At 37.9% G+C, this 22,119-nt stretch overlaps 1 pseudogene; it reads left to right on the forward strand.

Annotated features, from left to right (window-relative positions):
- The first annotated feature begins 21,005 nt into the window (after positions 1-21,005).
- The window catches only part of LOC126020111 (protein disulfide-isomerase TMX3-like), a 2,214-nt pseudogene continuing 1,100 nt past the window's right edge, over positions 21,006-22,119 (forward strand).

Raw genomic sequence — 22,119 nt, forward strand, 5'->3', positions numbered from 1 at the left:
ATTCTTCAGAACAGGAAAAATATAATTATAACCCAAAACAGAAGCCAGAGAGATAGTTCAAGGTTTAAAGTGCTTGCCTTGCATATTACTGGCCTGTTTGATTCCAGTACTGCATGGTCTTCCAAATACTGTCAGGAGAGATCCCTGAACACAGAACTGAGAGTAAAATTATCACCTTAAAAAGTTAACTATGGGGGCCGAAGCAGTGGCACAGAGTGGTAAGGCAGACGTCTGACTTGCTAGTGCTAGCCTAGGATGAACCACAGTTTGACCCCTCATATGTTCCCCTAAGTCAGAAGTAACCCCTGAGTGTCACTGGGTGTAGCCTCCCCCCCCAAAAAAAAAAAGTTAACTATGGCAAGTAGAAATTTTTTTTGTTTGCTTGTTTGTTTGGAAGTACACACCTGGGGTGAAACAAGCAAGATAACAACTATATTATCTCTCTGGCCTCAATACTAAGATCTACAAGAAGGTTACTTTGAGATTCTTATTACAATCAGACAATAAATGCCACTGTGAAGAGATTTTGTAGATGAAAATACAGTCTGATGAAAATGTAGATGAAATGTAGATGAAAATATAATCTGAAAATAGAGACTATATACATAGGTTTGACCAATCAAGTGAGCCCTATAAAAATCAATATTTTAGCAAGTATTAGTAATAATATGGAAAGAATAAAAAACCCTGGGCCTGGAGAGATAGCACAGTGGCGTTTGCCTTGCAAGCAGCTGATCCAGGACCAAAGGTGGTTGGTTCGAATCCCGGTGTCCCATATGGTCCCCCGTGCCTGCCAGGAGCTATTTCTGAGCAGACAGCCAGGAATAACCCCTGAGCACCGTCGGGTGTGGCCCAAAAAAAAAAAAAAAAAAAGAGTAAAAAACCCTTGTACAATGTTGGTAGGAATGTAAATTGATAAAGTCATTTATAAAAACAGTATGGAGAAATCTAAAAATGTTGAACATAGAAATCCATAAAATCCAATTATACGGGCCCGGAGAGATAGCACAGTGGTGTTTGCCTTGCAAGCAGCCGATCCAGGACCAAAGGTGGTTGGTTCGAATTCGGGTGTCCCATATGGTCCCCCGTGCCTGCCAGGAGCTATTTCTGAGCGACAGCCAGGAGTAACCCCTGAGCAACGCCGGGTGTGGCCCAAAAACCAAAAAAAAAAAAAAATCCAATTATCCCACTTCTAGTTATTTACATGAGAAATATTAAAAGAATAATTTAAATCAATACAGCGTTTGCCTTAGATGCAGAAAGATGGTGGTTCGAATCCCTGCATCCCATTTGGTTCCCTAAGCCTGCCAGGAGCGATTTCTGAGCATAGAGTCAGGAGTAACCCCTGAGCACTGCCAGGTGTGACCCCCCCAAAAAAATTTCAAATCAATACTGGAACCACCCCATGTTTATTGAAATAACCCAGAGATGGACACAATGGGCCTATTGTACATAGTATTTTTCTAGAATTTATCAAAATGTAATTGGTAAAAGAAGTGTGGTTTGTGAATGAAATTAAACACTACAAATCTATAAAAACTTAAGAAAGGTAAAATCCTACCATTTTCAACATGAATAGATATAGATGTTATTATAAAATGTCAAATAAAATATAATATAAAGTCACTCATATGTGATACATAGAGAAACCAAAGTATTGTACGGAGATAGATAGGTGGGCCTTGGTAATGTACTTTGAGTAATAATAAAGCTTAAGAAGAACAGAATCCTAGCCCTGAAAGTAGCCCAAAGGCATAGCGCAAAGACCGCATCCCTTTGACACATACAAATCCAAAGTTCCTTGCAGAAGAAAAATCATGTCATTACACAGATTCAGAAGTCCAACGACCCACCCAGAGAAGATAAAGAAGATAATAGCTACAGAAGAAACCATAAGATCATCAGGAGATGTCAACAGTAAGAGGGACATAAGTGTAAGACCATCAACAAAGCAAGACTTTCTGTGACAAAAACCAGATTAACTTTTACATATGCAAAATTCCAGAAAGAAACATTTGGAGGAATTCTATAAAAGCTCTTCCTGAAGGGCTGGAGCAGTAGCAAAGCTGGTATGGCAAATACCTTGCATGCTGCTAACTAGGTTAGATCCCTGGCATTACATATGGTTCCCCCTTCCCTGCCTCTAAGACTCCTTGAGTGCCAGTAGTAAACACTGGAGGATCAACAGGTATGATCACAAAATCAAACAGTTCCTCTTGAAAATCATTCAGGCCTTGTTCTTAAAGTCTGTGTTCTCCTTTGAACATATATCTAGCTTGCTTATCTAGATATATGTGTTCTCTCTTGGAGACATTTTTACTCTTCCTCTCTCATTTTTTTAAGCAAAATTCATTAAAAAAAAAAAAACTAATCTGCTTCACTGTTTCACCTCCATCTGAAATTCTTTTTTGTGATGAAAAGATGAAAAACTCACAATGTCTGTGTCAAGATTAAGCCAAGTGGGGCCGGAGAGATAGCATGGAGGTAAGGCATTTGCCTTTCATGCAGAAGGTCATTGGTTCGAATCCCGGCTTCCCATATGGTCCCCTGAGCCTGCCAGGAGCGATTTCTGAACATAGAGCCACAAGTAACCCTTGAGTGCTGCCGGGTGTGACCCAAAAACCAGAAAAAAAAATTAAAAAATAAGATTAAGCCAAGCACTTTCCTTAGTGCTTCAGTCAAGGTAAAGACCTTGGGTCAAGTAAAGAGATAGAGGGGCCGCCGCAGTGGCGCTAGAGGTAAGGTGCCTGCCTTGCCTGCGCTAGCCTTGGACGGACCGCAGTTCGATCCCCCGGTATCCCATATGGTCCCCCAAGCCAGGAGCGACTTCTGAGCACATAACCAGGAGTAACCCCTGAGCATCACCGGGTGTGGCCCAAAAACAATAAAAACAACAACAAAAAAAAAAAGTAAAGAGATAGAAAACACTTCTCCCAAGTCAACCTACTATTCCCACTTCACTGAGATAATGGCAGCAATAGGATTTGATGAAGTTAATGTAATATGCTAAGATGTTGGTTTTATTTTTTTTTGTTTTCATGTTTGTGTTTATGGTTTTATGTTTTATGGTTTTGGTTTTTATGTTTGTTTTGTTGTTGCCTTTTGTTTATTATTTTTAGGGGTCATCATCAGGTGGTACTCAAGATTTACTCCTAGCTCTGTGATCAGGGATCACTCTTGGAAAGAAGGGAAAACCATTTGGAACATCAAGGATCAAACTTGTGTCAACTGCATGGAAGACAAGTGCCCTCACCATGTTATAATCTCCTCCAGCCCCAGATGTTGGATTTTGAAGTTACATACCCAAAATATATAAATACCAAAAAATAATGTTATGATAAAATGTAGAATATAAGGTTATAATAAAATGTTATTTCAATTAAGTTTTCAATAATGTAACATGGAATAAGATTTTTATTAAGCAGATAAAAATAAAGCTGATGTGCTCAGTTACATTATAAAAAAATCAATGTTTTCTCAGATAGAAGAAATCAGAGAGATTAGAAATCCAATAGTATAAGTCACAGAGATTCAAAGGGTTAAAGGATTTGACAGTCTATTGCTGGCTTGTAGATGGAAGAAGCCATGCACAAATATAAGAATTTGGTCTCTCCATGGTATATGGAGACATATACCCTGCCCATGGATTGGGGCATTAACAAAATTAAAATGGCCCTACTTTGCAAAACATTGTATAGATTCCTTGGAATCTCTATAAGGTTACCTGTGACATTTTTTTTAAAGAAATGGATAAAATACCTCTGAAATTTATTTGGAAAAATATACATCCACAAATAGCTAAAGCAATTATTGGAGGGGAGTGGAAGGCATAACTTTACTCAACTTTAAACTGTCCTATAAAGCAATAGTCATTAAAACACCATGGTATTGGAATAAAGATAGATCTTCAGATCAATGAAATAGGCTTGGTATTCTGAGACTGATCTCCATGTATATAATCAATTAATGATTGGTTTTAAAAAGACAAGAAATACAAAGTAGAGCAAGAAAATCCTCTTCAACAACTGGTGGTGTGATAACTGGTCTACTGCAGGCAAAAAAAAAGTGAACTCAGACCTCTCTGTAACACTATGCACAAAATGGATTTAAAAACTTGATATCAGACATGAAACCATGAAGTACAAAGAGAAAAACATAGGCAAAACACTCCATAACATTGAAGCTAAAGGCATCGTCGAGAAAGAAGCACAACTGACCAAGCAAGTGAAAGTAAAGATAAACAGATAAGCAAAGATTAAACTGAGAAGCTTCTGTACCACAAAGTAAATGGTGAGATGATACAAAGATTGCCCACAGAATGGGAGAAAATATTCACCCAATATACATCTTTTAAGATCTATATTGTATATTGTACATCTAAGATACATAAAACGTTGTTAGAATTTAGCAAGAAAAAAATCTAACCCATCCAAAAATGTGAAGAAGAGATTAACAGACATGTCCTCAAAGAAGAAATATAGATAGTCAAAATGCACATGAAAAAATACTCCACATCATTAATAATCAGTGAGATGCAAATCAAAAACAACAATGAGGGGGCCGGGTGGTGGCGCTAGAGGTAAGGTGCCTGCCTTAACTGTGCTAGCCTTGGACGGACCGCGGTTCGATCCCCCGGCATCCCATATGGTCCCCCAAGCCAGGAGCGACTTCTGAGCACATAGCCAGGAGTAACCCCTGAGCGTCACCGGGTGTGGCCCAAAAACCAAAAAAAAAAAAAAAAACAATGAGATATCTCACACCATAGAGATTAGTACACATCAGAAAGAACAAGAACAACTAGTGCTGGTTCTAATGAATGGAAAAAGTGATTCTCATTCTCTGCTGGTAGAAAAGGTGACTGGTGAAGAAATGGTGATACTGGGAAACAAAATATTATGAAAAAAATCTTTTTTACAATAGGCAGAATCTGAAAGAAAAAAAACAGGATCTGGAAACAATTCAAGTGCTTGAGAACAGATGAGTGGATAAAAAAAACCTTGGGTAATTCTACACAATGGAATATTACAGAAAATTAATACTATAGAAAATGTTAGTAAAAATGAAGTCATAACATTTTCTTAAACATAGATGGATATGGAAAGTATTATACTTAGTAAAATGAGTCAGAGGGAGAGGGGTAGACATAATGATTGCACTCATTTGTGAAATACAGTTGTATAGTAATATATAGAGACAAGAGTCATAAAGACAAGTCCATGGTAGGAAGCTTGCCACATATATCAGAGAAGTACAGTTAGGGCAAAGAAGGAACCACTGTAACGATGATAGTTCGAAATGATCACACTGGACAAGAACTGAATGCTGAAAAGAGATACAGTGATATGCATAATTTTCCAATCAGTAACAATATTTCAAGCTACTAGAAGATAAAAAGAGAGAGGGGAAGGAAAAGAAGAAAAATTGTCTTCCAGAGAGGCAGACAAGAAAGAGGTCAGGGGGAACAGGGAAAGGAAACTGGGGGCATTGGTGGGGGAAAATACAAAGGTGTTGCACTTTGTGTGACTGAAACTCAATCATAAATAATTTTGTAACTGTAAAAAAACAAAAAGAAAGGGAAAGAGAGCATGTTATGAACAACCTTGTATACTGCAGTATTTAAAGAGTGGTTTTTGAAATCAAAAAAGGAATTAAAAATTTACATAATTTGAGTTCTAATATCTTACCACAGTATTTTAAAGCTACATATTTATTACATTAAACTGATTCACCTATTATCTATAAAAATTTACTTTTTAAAAGTAAATTATTTTATTGATTGTGCTTTATTCTATATGTATATATTTAATTAATAAAGCAAACTCTTATATTTGAAGTAGAATTCAGCTATAGAACTTGTGGGCAGGCATTAATAATAATAATAATGGCTAACATATAAAACAAAATTATAAATGAATCTTTTTCACATTTTATAAAGCTGTAAACTATTGTATCTGTCTCTGGCTTTTATATTCTTCTCTGAAATCACATAATGTTACTAAAGTAAAGTTTCTAAGATGAGAAAATAAAACAAAGATTAGGGGTCAGAGATATAGTACAAAGGCTATGGTACATGTCTTGACTGCAGTCAATGCCAATTTCATCATTGACACTGTATGTATATGCCAGTGCATTCTATATGCCAGCTGAGGACACAACCCAATCCTTTACTGCTGCAAATCATTTCTCAGACTCCATATGACCATGGTGTGGGATGAAAATGTGCCCTGGATCTCTTCCCCTTCTCCTCCTCCCCCGACTATCTCAAAAGACTTAATAAGGCTAGCTATATTTTCTATGTATGTTTAAGCCCTTAATATTTATACCTCTTAGTGTATTTATTTCCGAATGTATAGGTAGCCTCCTCCATCCTTTTTTTTTCTTTGTTCTGGTTCTGCTTAGCACGAAATTCTAGAAGAAAAGTCTTGGTTGGGATAAAAGCTCAGATCAAAACCAGGGCACAGAGATTGTATAGCAAGCGATTTTTACATCCTAATGCACCATCAATATAATATGACAGCGTTCCTTTTTGCATAGGCACACTAGAATGGGGAAATCTTACGTACAGAAACAATCTTATTTACTAGGTATAAGAACCCATATAGTTTATAATACAGGGACACCCCCCATCCTGAACTTTTGTCATGGGGACTCAACATAGACCTCATGTAATCGAACATTGACCGTCCAACCCTGAACCCCGGATCCAAACCACAGAACTGAACACAGTTTCCTGCAACAGCATCAGGAATCAAATTCCTCCTGGGGGAGTCCCTAATACAGCTCTGGCACCAAATTGCACCAGAGCATAAGTATACACCATTCTGACGACGAGGAAAAAGCAACAATTTGATCTAAAGGCAGGTTGCCCCACCTCATCACCTAATGGTGAGATGAAATCAGAAGATACTCCATCCTTGATATGTGCAAAAACCAAGATCACTAATTACAGAAGGCTAACTTTGACAACCATGACTGGGCAGAACTTTCCCTTGGTCCAATAAGAAAGACTCTAGCCTAGGCTTCGGCCTGGGATTTGAACAAAAACCAAGAAATTTTTACCATAGTTTAGCTTATAATAATTTACTTTCTATGACAAACATTTGGCTTTTAGTCATAAACTGAGTTAATAAGCAATCGGTTGACAGGGAAAGGTAGATGTAGACTAAAAATGCTGTCAGTGGTGGAAGGGCTTGGGAACTTTGGCGGTAGTTAAAGTGTAGTGATCTTACTCATCAAAATCATAGAAAGTAAGCTAAACTTAAATTCTTAAATTCTTAAAAAAAATTTAAGTTGCTATTGTTGGTCAGGTGCAAAGAGAAAGAAAATAGAACTCCTAGTATGTGTGTATATATATATATATATATATATATATGTATATACAGATATACATATATGTTATTTCTTTTGTTACTCCTTTTTAGTTCTAGGTCATCTAGTAAACTTTTGTGAATCCCATGAGTCTCCACATAAAACATCTTTGAAGTTGTCTCAGTACAGAGAAATTTTTTATCATGTAAAAGTAAACTATCATGCAGACAGACACATGGGAATTTGCCAAACCAAGAGTGGAAAGTACCAGGATCCAGGAAGAGATATTGCATGAAAAAGGTTCAGAAAGGTAGTGGCTTCCATGTATTTGGGAAGTATTGAGTTCCCTTATAAAAACATAGTGCTATGAAGAGAGATTAGGCCTTTACTATGTAAGAATCAGAACATAAAGGAACTTATAAATAACCTTGGGAGTTCCTATTTTCCCCACTATGGAAAATAAAAAGACCAGAGAAGCATTAAAGGAAGAGATCACGTTATCAAACTTTAATAAGTAAATTTAATATATTTCATATGCTAAATTGGATAAAGAATACAGAATAACAATTTATTATAATGGTTTTGCAAATGTAGGTTTGAGGCAAGGTGAAAATCTAAAATGAGATAATGAAAAATAAAGAAAAAATAGTTACTAGAATTATAAATTTAGATTAGTAGTCTATTGAAATCATATTGTACAAACATTTAAGGATCAATTCTTGCACATTCAAAAATGTGCTGGTGGGACCAGAGCAATAGCACAGCAAGTAGGACATTTGCCTTGCACATGGTCAAATCATATTTGATTCCCAGAATCCCATGTTTCCCTGAGCTTGCCAAGAGTAATTATTGAGCTCAGAACAAGTAGTAACCCTCAACACTACCAGATATGGGCCCCAAAAAGAAAAGAGAGTGTAGTGAGTTAGTGAGAAAATTATTCATAGCTTGGAATTAGCAAGAAAAACCCCAACCACAGAAATGAACAAAATCTATAAAAGAGTTGTAATACATTTTTGAGTAATTTTAGCAACATGAAAATATAATAAAATATGAGATAAGTGTTTTTTTAAGGAGGAGGAGGTGGTGGTGTTGGAGGAGGAGGAGGAGGAGGAAGAAGAAAAAGAAGAAGAAGGAGGAGGAGGAGGAGGAGGAAGACAATAGAACTATTAACTCAAAATTAGCTATAAAAAGTGAACAGTAGCAATAAATGTATCCCCAAAGCAGTTACCCTTCAGCAGACACTAAAAAATACAACTGTTCCGCCCCACAGCACTTTATGGGAAGTATGTCAGAAACAAAAATCAAAATGGTAAGAAACAGCAGCTTCAACCTGCTGTGGTTAAAATGTCTTACTCATGTACATTTTACAAAAATATGGAACTATGTGAACCTATTGCTAGGGCAACTCTCAGAACATGAAAAAGGTACCATGCAATGGCCAAGAATCTGCAGGTAGAAAGTTGTCAGCATTATGGTGGCCCTGCCTGAGTGTGAGAAGGCTATCCAAGATAATAGGAAGAGACTAGGAAATTAGCGCAGCTCTTTACCTTTATAATTTCACAACAGAGTCAAGACGGCAGAATGGACACCTCGTTATTTCTGTTGTTGTTTTGGGCGGGGACCTACACCCGCCATTGCTCAGGAATAACCCCTTCCTCTGCATTAAGGAATCTGGCAGTGCAAGAGGACCATATGGGATGCCAAGGATCTAATCTAGATCAGCCAGGTATAAGACAAATGCCCTACCCCCTGTATATAGTGATGTTCTTACTTAAAGAGGAAGTGATGGCTGAGTGCCCTTTTGAGATCAAAGATCTTGCCCTTATGCACAAAGAAAGCAAGTGTTCATACATAACTGATGAATGTTATCAAGAACCAACCATGATAGAGAATCTTGTCCACTTGAATCACTGAAGGGCATTTTCAAAAGCCCTTTCCCCTAATTTTTTAGGGGAGCATAGTTGAGAAGTGCCTGGTCTTCAATGCGTATACTCATGTAGGACATCATCACGGTGAAAAAGGTGAAGTGAGTCTAACACAAGCCAGAATAATCCATTCCAGACACATGTGTAATGCAGGGGAAACAGGTGCAAACAATTGAACCAGCTGTCAGCAAGCTGCAGGAATCGCTTTTGATATCTTAATCGTTAGTTGATCCATGAGCCACATTGGCAGCATCACTGTCATAGCTGACTGCACATCTGTAAACCTTTTTGAGTCTCTTGTGATGTCCATGTGAGACCGTGAAAAGCCTGACATCACGGAGACTTAAATTGAGCATGATTGCTGCTGTTTCCGTTTTCCTGCCACAGAACCCGAGTTGACAAATGCCAATAATTGCAAAATTTTCACTACTGTTTGTCATGTGCCACACCAGGCAAGAACAGAGAAAGAAAACCCTGATGTCGCAGAGATTACCTGTCAGTATTGTTTTAGAGGACAGAGTGCATTTCCTTTCTCTGCCAGATAAAGAAGCTATTTGCCCCCTCAAAAGCCAATTTGGAGAGTTTTTGATGTGTTAATCCTTAGCCTCTTCATCTTTCTCAACAATAATAATATCCCATAATCAGCAAGGACGATAATTTAAATGAATGAATGTTCTTCATTGATTAAATGTGCTCATTCTCCTATCTATTCAAAACGGATGTCACCACTGTAATTAGTTTAATAGGTAATTATCCCAAATAAAGGGATTTGAAATCAGCAATATTATCCATAGTGACCTAATAGATTTGAGAGATGTATGGATTAAAATTTTTTCACAAAGATATTATTATTAATCAAACACTTAAAAATAGTTACTTTATTTTAATATATGTGTTATCTTTTGCTTAGTATTTAAAATCAGGTTGGTCAGGGCCAGAGAGATATAGCAGGGAGGGTGTTTGCCTAGCATACTGCTTACCAGGGTTTAATCCTTGGCACTTCATTGAGTCCTTCAAACCCACCAAAGTTAACACAGAGCCAGGAGTAAGCACTCAGCTATCTGGATATGGCCAAAATAATCAAATAAAATAAATCAGGTTGATCATAATAACATTTTTGGAATCTGAATTTGAAAGCTGCAACGTTTTTAATGAAAACTCAGATCTGATAAAAATTCAGGCTATCTTTACTCAATTGGTAACCTGAGACAAGAATCAGCTTCTATATCTATAAAACAGGAATAATAATACTTGAAATTTTTGTGAAGATATATTTAAATATCTTGATAAGTTCCTGAGTCAATGTAGGGGTTCAATAAAGGAAAGCAGATAAAAAATATTTATTTCACTGGTATTAGTTATGCTCAAATATTTTTTCTAGCTTCCTTCATTTTTACAATAATGGAAACAATTACTCAAATATAGCAGATTACCAGGAAACCATCATAATCATGTTCTAATAGCCTGAGGAAGGTAAGTGCAAAGTTACATAGTATGCATTCTTTTCTCTGAAATGTTTTCATTTGAGATTTGGTGAACTCATTTAATTTATGCAATTATTTTGGGGTTTTTATAAAAAATATGATGTCATATATCATTTCCATTTTCCAAGAAATGTCTTTAACTGTTTAAGTTTAACAACTTCAATTTTCAGTTCAGTTATGGTAAGCTATTTCATTTTCAGGTTATTTTTCATGATTAAAATAGTCATAATAAAATGAAGGAACAAAATTGATTGTAAATATACTTTTAAAGGTAAAATTATCCATTTTTAATTTTTATTGAGTCTCATAGTTTACAGTATATTTAGACAAAATATTGTTTGTTAGTATAATTTAAAACATTTACTATGAGACTCCATTATTAGATACACAGACATATAATTTCACTGATAATAAAATAAATATTCCAAAGCCAAAGAGATAGTGTAGTGGTAAAACAATTGCCTTGCATGCAGCAGACTTGAAACTGATCCAGGTTTGAATCCCAGCATCCTATATGGTCCCCGAGCCTGCCAGGAGCAATTTCTGAGTGCAGAGCCAGGAGTAACCCCTGAGCTCCACAAAGTGTGACCCAAAAACCCTAAAAAATTAAAATAAAAATAAGATAAAATAAATATTTCCAGGCCCGGAGAGATAGCACAGCGGCGTTTGCCTTGCAAGCAGCCGATCCAGGACCAAAGGTGGTTGGTTCCAATCCCGGTGTCCCATATGGTCCCCCATGCCTGCCAGGAGCTATTTCTGAGCAGACAGCCAGGAGTAACCCCTGAGCACTGCCGGGTGTGACCCAAAAACCAAAAACCAAAAAAATAAATAAATAAATAAATATTTCCAAAAATAGGTTAAATAAGATTATTAACATTACATATTTTTCTAAAATACACCAAGGCACACTATTTATATTTATTGTCTTTAAAAATATTTAGCTTCCCTGGGGTATGTTATTCCTTCATAGGTCAAATATGTAGTGTTACCTCAAGATAAATTTTATAAGAAATCAAATTAAGACCTTTCATAAAGGAAAACTAAGTACATGATGCAAATAATGAAGAATTGATAAATATCCAGAATTTTGCAAATAAATTATCTTATTTTAACAACGATAAGGTATTTTAACAACTATACTTAACAACAAATATTTTAACAACTATAAGAGCCCAAAGCATAACTCTAAATAAAGAAAAGTTCGTATTAAGTAATGTACACACTAATTTTTTTAATGCTGTTCTTCCTGTCCTTTTACTATGACTAGGTGCTATCCAGATCATTTTGGATACAATGGGCACTCTGCATAAAATAGATTCCTGCCCTCCTTGAGCAAGCATCCCAGGGAGGATGATAGATAGTAATCAAATAAGAGAAAGCTCAAATCTATCATCATTGAGATATGGGCAATGAAATTAGAAAATTCTGCCAACAGTTTGCTTGGTGCTTGACATCAGTTCTTTCCTAGGATCGACAGATAAGAGGTTAGACCAGGACTGTTTCATTCTAACTTTATCAAACAAAAAGCTTGTCGCACCTCCCAAACTTCCATTCTATGGAACTCTGTGGTTATATTTTAGATATATTTTAATATCTTTTGACTACACTTAGTTTACAATTGACTCTGCATTCAAGGATTACACATCTGGCTAGGCTTGGGGGAACCTATTAGTGGCCAGGAATTGATCTCAGGTCAGCCACATGCATGGCAAATGCCCTAATCATTGAGTTATTGCTCTTACCCTCTATTGTAGGTATTTCTTAAAACAACCATATTTGTGGTGAGGTATCACAGCAGCAAGATAAAAGTAATAGAAGATTATTTTCTATCACCAGTTTTCAGGGAATTCCTGAAAAAAAATTATTTTATGCCTCTGTAGTCTAATTTAGTCTTAACATTTTCAAATAAATGAACTTGAAGATAAGTAAATATAACTGCTTGAACTATGATTTTAGAAATGTTCTTTTAGGCCACACCCAGTGGTGCTCAAGAATTACTCCTAGAAATTGAAAATAATCTTAAAAATCTTGACCAAGAATATAGCTCATCATAGAACACTTCTCTTTTATGTCTGAGGCCCTGAGTTGCTTCCTCTGCACCAAAGGAAAAGAAATCTAAGAGACTCTCATTTTAGAAACTAGGAAAACAAGGTCCTTAACTCCATTTAGTAGAAAAAAAGTATGGAACTAACTCCCTTTCATATTTTCATAGTTGTGGGAATAGCATCTGGTTTAGCCTCTATGAAAACAGTAAGGAGATTACTCAAAAAAAAAAAAAGTAAGAGTAAAGCTTTATATGTACCAGAAATTCTACTTTTTGTTATCTATACCAAGAACATACATACAAAAAATTGTTTTAATATATCCATATTATTTTCATTGCAAGGTTTAGTATGCAACCTGAATGCCAAATGACAAACGAATGTGTAAGAATTTTTGATATAGACACTGGAATGATAGAATAGTAGGTAGAGCATTTTCTTTACCCACCTTAGCCAGCCTGGGTTTGAATCCCACCATCCTATATGGTTCCCAGAGCATTGCCAGGAGTGATCCCTGAGCCAGGAGAAAACACAGAGTACAGTCAAATGTGCCCTCCCCCCCCCAAAAAAAAAGAAAAGAAAAGAAGCCTTCTTTCTGCAGAGCCAGCCCAGAGACACCAATGATCATAATCTCTCCAGGACCCACACCCAAAATACGCGGCCCCTGAACTCCATTTCTGCACATTGTAAAAAGTAATCTACAGCCTTAACAATGGAGAAATTTTGCAGTACAACCCCATGTTTAAAGAATCAAGATGGCTGCTATGATCATCCAAAAAGTAGGAAACAGCTAGGTATCCTCTCAAATAAGAGGTTTAGAGTAGAATTATGGAAGATGTTCAGGAGTTCGATAAACTTGACCGCAGCACAAATAAGCATCAAGAGGATTTGACGACTGAAATTAAAATTTTTCACACTGAAATAACAGGTCTGAAAACTCAGCTTATACAGCTCTTGCCAGGTATAGGGTTCAGGAAGGCCCCATGCTGGAGGCCTTCTCCCTAGCCTGGGGAGTGCTGGGCATGGCAGCCATCTCCCTCTTTCTCCCCTGGACTCCAAGCCTTCCCTGGGTGCTGGCTCAGATGGCCAGAAGTGGGTTCAGATGGACTCTTAGAGGTCCTCAGGCTTCTCCCCACCCACCGTACTCCAGGGGGAAGGTGCAAGGGCAGGAGGGCAGGCAGATATCTGGCTTCCAGTTTCCCCTTGATTCTGGAGGCCAGCTCTTGCCAGGTATGAGGTTCAGGGAGACCCCATGCCAAGGCCTTCTCCCTAGCCTGGGGAGTGCTGAAAGTCTTGGCAGGCTCCCAGCCATCCTCCTCTTTTTCCCATGGACTCCAGGCATTCCCTGGGTGTCGACTCAGCCAGAAGTAAGTTCAGGTGGACTCTTAGGGGTCCTCAGGCTTCCCCCCACCCTTCATACTCCAGAAGGGAGGTGCATGGGGAGGAGGGCGGGCAGATATCTGGCTTCCAGTTTTCTCTTTGATTCTGGAAGCCAGCTCTCACCAGGTATGAGGTTTGGGGAGGCCTCGTGCCAGAGGCCTTCTCCCTAGCCTGGGGAGTGCTGAGAGGCTTGGCAGGCCCCCAGCAGTTCCCCTCTTTCTCCCCTGGACTCCAGGTCTTCCCTGGGCACCTGTCCAGGTGGACTCTATAGGAGTCCTCAGGCTTTCCCCCTACCTCTCCCTACACTAATGGGAATGCATATAGTTTATATATGCATAATATCCATCTTGTATTGTGACCTTGATACTACCCTACAAAGCTCATTTATAATCTTTTACTGCCTCAGTACTAACCATTATTTCCCCCCATTTACCAATTTTGCCTTCAATACCATACAGATCAATTACAGACCAGAAATCTTTCACTGAATTTAATACCCACCCAACTACTTTAAACTTTCCCTCTATATATTTGTTTTCTCTGTCCTTCTGTTTGTTGTTTGTTAAATAAGAAAGTCTGTAGAAGTGTCCCTCTATTTAAAGTTTATGTTAGAACTAAAGCAATGGGATTGTTGGACTTGTTTTAGCATCCCCATAGACACATACCCCGCCATGTGGCATAGTTCTTCCTTTGCATGGCCCATTAAAAGGGAAATTATATATAAACACTTTCTTATCTAATAGAGATGGAACACACAAATCTTGTAATGCAGTGAGACCTTACACTCTGAACATTGTCATAAAGACCTGGCTCAGACCTCAGAAGAATGGGCATTGTCCATTTACCCCTGAACCAGAGATGCCATGGTTGTGTACTACATCATGTGAAAGCAATACTCTACCTGGAAAGACCCTACCACTGCTCTGGCATAGATTTATTCAACAGAGACTTCCTTTTAACACCCAGAGGACTTAACAACAACGACCTGCTTTCAGGACTGAGCATTCTGCATCACTCTCTAATTATGAGAGAAATTGGGAGGTGCTCCGCATCATCCTGACTTTGCTGTGGGATATGGACATATTCCAGGATCTGTGGCTGCAGAAACCTGACACCAACAACAGAGACTGTGTAAAAAATAAAAGTGTATTGGCACTACAGACAATGACTTGGGTTGGACAGCCTGGTATGCCTGGAGCCTAGAGTTGTTAGTCTTGTGCCGGAAAACTTCAGGTGTAAGGGCTCCTTATGTCGGCCAAGGCTTTTTCTTCCTATGTCCCCTATATTTTGCTGGGCCTATGCAAACATGTCACACTAACACCGTCTTTGCTGTGCTCCTTTAACTCATCCTTGATAAAATGATGTATTATAATCAACTGTATCAATAATGCTATAGCCTTTAATGTCGAAGGAGTTACATAGATTTTTGTAGTTTTAGATTGCTTTGGGAACTACTAAGAAATATTGTAGCGTACTACAATCTGGGAACTTGAGGGACAAAGTAAATGTGCATATGTTTTGTTTTATTTTTCTTAATTTTTTTGGTTGAAAATTCAAAATCAAAGTATCAGAAGGGGATTTTTGGAAATTCTATTTATGGGTGATTGTCTTCCCACTGTAACTTTACCTTGTCCTTTCTTTGCATCTTTGTCTTCAAATAAAAGTTAAAAAAAAAAAAGAAAAAAGAATAATTTATTCACTAAAAAATGCAAACCCGAGCACATTATGGCCCAAAATTCATCCCCTCCCCACGATAAAGAAATTTTGCAGACTGCATAACTTGGATGGTTCTGGAAGGCATGACATTAAGTAAAAGATGGCAAAGAAAGGACAAATATCAGCTAATTTCACTCATTTGTGAGTAGCAAATTAAGAAAATAAAGTATATAATGATACGTTGGCCTCTTGTTGCAAAACTGAGACTATCAAGCAAATTGAGAGAGGAAGTTAAGCTGGAAAGTTTGGGGGGAATGTGTGACAGGGAAGCAGAATAGATGTGACATGGACACTGATGTCAGAATCTTAAGTACTTTGGTGGTGGTGAGGTGAATAAACTTCCTACATCAACACCATTGCTCTGTCCAGAGTAGAAGCATGAGACCACACAACTGGAATAAGTTCATCGGCCAACAAGAACCCCACATTGGTCAGCCAGCTCATCCCCAGAAGATGAGCCCCACCCAATGTCATAAAGAAGAATTATATAAGGAAAAGATATAGGGAGATTCCAACTTTCTGATGATACTCAAAATGATTGACTATTGTCTGAGGTATCTTCTTACTGCTCACTTGTCCTTCCCTGATAGGCTACCTGATATGGCCAGGTAGCTTGGGGCGTTGCTTATGGAAATAGGCTTGTGAAGACCTAGCATGTGGTTTTTACCATATGGTTTTCACCAAATGACATCTCTCCCTGCTCAGAACCTAAGAATCAAGACATGTGGCCTTTACAAAATGGCATCCCTCCTTGTTCAGAACGCAGGTCCCAACAACCATAACAGCTAACACGATCAAGAACCATGTTTAGTAATTCCTATCACAATATTCATTCACAACATGTACGAGTAGTGTTCAAAGATGACTCAAAGTTATATCAGAGAGCCTCTTGTGTGGTAGAAAGACCTGAAATTGGCATAAAAAGCTAGAAATTTATTCTTTTCCCCTCTTATTTGTTCTCCTGACTTGCTAAATCATGGAAAAATAATTTAGTGCTGCAGTACCAATTCTCTTTTCTATAAACTGGGTAAATTATTGACTGCCCCCACAAGTTTTTTGTTTTTTTTAGGGGGGCACACCTGTTGACGCTCAGGGGTTACTCCTGGCTATGCACTCAGAAATTGCTCCTGGCTTGAGGTGGGGGGAACCATATGGGACACTAGGGCAGTGGTCGGCAACCTTTTTTTTTTAACTGAGCCAAATTTTGCCAAAACCACAATTGAAATTTATTTTGAGAGCCACATTTTTTTTGGTTTTTATTTTTTGTTTGTTTGTTTTGTTTTTGTTTTTGTTTGGTTTTTGTTTGTTTGTTTTTTGGCAGTGCTCAGGGTTACTCCTGGCTTTGTGCTCAGAAATTGCTCCTAGAAGGCTCAAGGCACCATATGGGATGCTGGGATTCGAACCACCGACCTTCTGCATGAGAGGCAATTGCCTTACCTCCATGCTATCTCTTTGGCCCCAAGAGCCACATTTTTAAAACCAAAAATACATAGGATGGTACACTGGTTTTAGTTTCAATAAGTTTTTATTGAGAATATTTTGCATGCAAGTATCCACATAGGTCGGGAGGATACAAATAATACAACTATTAAAACAAAAACTTTAGAACAATATTACTTATCGATAATGTTAAATTCCATAAAATTTGCCTTACAATGTTGAGAAAATTACATCCTGACAATGACTGACAAAGTCACAAACACTAATGTGAACATTGGCCTTGCATTTCCTTGGATAGTTTGAGTAAATCAGGTTTGTATGTTGCTGTTTTTAATTTTAGGCACGATTCAGGTTCTCATCAATGAGACGATTTCTCAGTTTACTCTTGATAAGATTCATGCTTGAAAATGATCGTTCACATAAATATGTAGACCCCAACAAAAAAAGACCAGCAAACGCTAGCTTTTTTAATTGATTATATGAATCAGGAATGCTATTCCAGGTGTTAAAAATCAACATATCTTCCTTCTCCAGGTCTTTCAAAGCAGACCACTTGTGCTGTGAACTAAGTTCACATTTGTGTTTCTCTAATCTTTCTAAATTAGCACAAAGACGTTCAAATTTCGAGCTCCACAGTTCTTTGTCTTTTAAATCCAGAAATTGCATTTCAAAGTTGCCAATGTCGATATTACAGGGAGAAAAATTTAATTCCGTTACAGTGGCATCCAGAAGTTTTTTAACAAAGGCCAACATCGCTTTGCTGTTTCTGAAATCCTGAAATCTCTTGAGAAAGCTTCCCTCATATTTAAAAGTGCTGTTTTAAAATAGGTAATGTCAATATCAGAATTATTTTCTTGGTGATGTTTCAACAGGCTTGGAAGGTGAATCAAAGTTTCTCTGTCAAAATCTTGAGCAAAAACAGATAATTTCTTTTCAAACGAAATAACTTCTTCTAACATCAAAAAATTGTGTTTCCTTTCCCCTGTAGTTTATGATTAAGCTGATTTAGATGTGAAGGAAGTAACATCCACCATGAAATACAGTTTTTGAATCCACTGATCATTTGTTAATTCTGGATAGTGAACACCCTTCTAGAGAAAAAATGCTTTGATTTCTGATAATAAGTAAGCAAAACGTTTCAAATTGTTTCCTCTTGATAACCAAAATGTGCTGACAATTTGAAACCCTATAATATGAAGATGAAACAGGTAAAAGAGAAAAACCTTTTAACAATCTTTAAAAGCAAGGACAGTGTTCCAGAGAAAAGTAGTGATTTCACTGTAAGGAAAAAAATCTATTGACACTTTAGTGTGTGCTGCAAGAAACCAAACTAAAATACACACAAAAACAAAAACAGCACTTTGTTAAAGGCATATGATATATCATAAAGGAATTATGATAGTGTGCCTGAAACATTTTAAAAATAATTTTTTATTTAAGCATATTTGTTACAAAATTATTCATACTTGAGTTTCAATCATAGAATGTACACCACCCTTCACCAGTGCACTTTCCCCACCACCAATGTCCCTTGTTTCCTTCCCTTTCACCCTCCTCTGCCTATGTCAGGGGCAGGCATTTTGCTTTTTTCTCTCTATCTTTTTCTTTATGACACTGAGGTTTGCAAAATTTCCTTTATGACACCATGGTTTGCAATACTGTTAATTAAAGGGTACCATGCATGTCACTTATCCATTTTCAGCATCCAGTTCTTGTCCAGAGTGATATGTTCCAACTATCAATATCATAATGTACCTTTCTCTATTCTAATTGAACTCACTACTTTTTATGGCAAGCTTCCTATCATGAACTTGTCCTCCTGTCCCTCATCCCTATTTCATCTAGATATTATTACCATATTGCCATTTATTATTCTTATATGCCACAAATGATTATTCTGTGTCTACACCTCTCCTTCTGACTCATTTCAATCTGAATAATAATCTAATGTGTTGATGTGTGGACAAGTGATGAACTGTGCATTGCTCAGTGTTTTTGTGTAGTCACAAGAAACAGAAGTTGCACACCCGTACATTGTATCCACTCATTGTATGACAGACTGAATTCAAAAAAACTCCCTGCTGAACTAAACTCTGTGACAGATGATACAGTAAAGATAATTTGTGAAATTCACAATTGTGATCAAATCCAGGCTATTCACCACCCTGGGTGAGAGTATGGATGCCCACTACTAACATCTTCTCCATGAGGAAGTGAAGTGGCTGTTCAGGGGAAGGGTGCTCTCTCACCTTGTTGGCAAGAGGGAAGAAGTAGTGCAGTTCCTGTGAGAGCAGAACTCTGACTTTGTACAATCCCAGTTGGACAAGGAATGGTAGCTAAGCTTGTGTATTTGGCAGACATTGTTCATTTTCTCTATGAATTTAATATTTCTCTGCAGGGGAGTTTCACAAGTAGTGTTTACAGTGAGACATAAGATGGATGTGTTCAAAAAAGAATCTGATTCTGGGATAGTCTGAGAAGGAGATATTGAAATGTTTCCACTCTTGCAAAAAAATTCTGATTGGGATTTATATTATGCAGAAAGTCATAATTAATATGAAAAACAGCATTTAAGGGCATTAGCTCACAACTTTAATCATGAGTACTCTGAATATGAGAATCCATGGAAAAGAAAACTCTGGATTGAGAATCCCTTCATGGAAGATGCCCACTCTTGTGCAAAACAAAATATGTGTTTTAAGATCACTCCAGACACTGTATTTCAAAATCCCACCAAACCTAGTCTAAAGAAGCAGGGTAGCAGGAAAGAAATAACAAACCAAGCTAGCCAGGAAAGGATGATCATGGAGTCCATGGCCTTTTACCTTATATTTACCTTGTACTCTCTGCCTTGAGCCCAAAAAACTAGAACACCTCTTTCTTTAGGAAAACTAATTCCCAATATCAGGAGGCTTCAGGTCAAGAGAGACAAAAGTACATATTCAGTAGACATTTACATATCAAAGGAAGAGGTTTAAGAAAGGATGACATTGGGGGAACCTTTGTTTAGGGTTGATACTGGGTATCATCTTACACTCTTGAAGCCAGCGCTGGGGCTGCACACAGGGTGTGCACTGACAGAGGCTAGGAGCAGAGTCCTGACTCCTGGAGCAGCCGCCTGGCACACAGAAGAGCCAAATTAAAAGTGTAAAGAGCCACAAGTGGCTCGAGAGCCGCAGGTTGCCGGCGACTGCACTAGGGGATTGAACTGCAGTCCATCCTAGGTTAGCGGATGCAAAGCAAATGCCTTACCGCTTGTGCCACTGCTCTGGCCCCCACTTTATTTTTTTTAATTTAGTAACTGACTTATTTTTTGGCAAAAAATTGCAGCATACAGTATTCTAACTTCAATTACTACCACCAGTACCAGCATCCCTCTACACCCAGGTTTCTTTCCCCAATCTGTCTCCTTGATGTGCACTTTTTTTAACTTAATTATTGTTATTTTAAACCCAGCCTTACAGAAGTGTTGGTTCTACTAGTTTAGGTTTATGTGGATCCTTACAGGATCAGGTCAATCATATTTAGCACCTGCTACATATCACAAATTGCCTAAATTTTGCTATGTCATAAATACAAGACTGGGGTCCTAATCTCAATTCATTTAACACAGAGTATTTTAATGGTATGAGTACATGTGTGCAAAAAGAAACCAGATGGTCTACAGAGAAACAGGGGAGAGTCATCTAATGCAGACATTAAAGTCAAACATGAGGCATGGGAGGTGTCCTGAAGACATCTTGAAGGACAAGTAGGCATTTACCAGCAGAAAAATGGCTGTTCAGCAGGAGGGGTGGGGGATGCCAAATGCCCAGTCATAGAAGTAAGAAAAGGCATAGTATGAAACACAAATAACTACTTTATCAAGAAATAATTGTGTGAGAAAATGTCAGAAAATAAAACATTTTGCATAACTTTCTAGGAACATTTTCCTTAGGCACTAAAAACTAATGGAAAATTTTATGCAAGATATGAAATTTGTCAGTGGTCCTGGAGCAATACTAAAGAGGGTAGGATATTTGTCTTGCATGTAGCAGACCTGGGTTCATTTCTCAGCATCCCATATTGCCAGGAATAATTTTAAAATAAAAGAATAACATTTACAGAAATGCAAATCTTGGGCCCTGAGCGGTGGCTCAGCAGTAGGATGTTTTTGCATGCTGCTGACCTAAGACAGATCTTGGTTCAATCCCCCAGTGTCCCATATGGTCCTCGAGCTAGGAGTGATTTCTGAGTGCATAGCCAGGAGTAACCCTTGAGCGTCACCAGCTGCCCCCCCCCCCACACACACACACAAAATAAAAGAAAAGAGAAAATCTTAAAAAAATATTTTTGGGGACCCGGAGTGATAGCACAGTAGGAGGGCGTTTGCCTTGCACACAGCTGACCTAAAATGGACCACAGTTCGATCTCAGGTGTGGCCCAAAAGAAAAACACACAAAATTTTTTTTTCTTAGACCAAAAAGTAATTTTATTTTGTTTTTGTTTTTGTTTTGGACCACACCCAGTGACACTCAGGGGCTAATCCTGGCTATGCACTCAGAAATCTCTCCTGGTTCAGAGGACCATATGGGATAATGGGGATCGAACTGAGGTCAGTCCCGGGTCAAGCCACATGCAAGGCAAATGCCCTATTGCTGTGCTATCTCTCTGGCCCCAAAAAATAATTTTAAAAGATAAAAATATGCAGCCGCTCTCCTGTGGCAACATTGCATTTAGGACACAAGGATGCAGTGGTTTTGTTTGGCTTGGGTTCCTGTAAAGGAATTGTCTATTTAAAGATAGTCAGAAAAGCAACATTTGTCTTGTGGATTTTTATGCACT

Source organism: Suncus etruscus, chromosome 10, assembly GCF_024139225.1.
Source record: "Suncus etruscus isolate mSunEtr1 chromosome 10, mSunEtr1.pri.cur, whole genome shotgun sequence".
Classification (NCBI taxonomy): Eukaryota; Metazoa; Chordata; class Mammalia; order Eulipotyphla; family Soricidae; genus Suncus; species Suncus etruscus.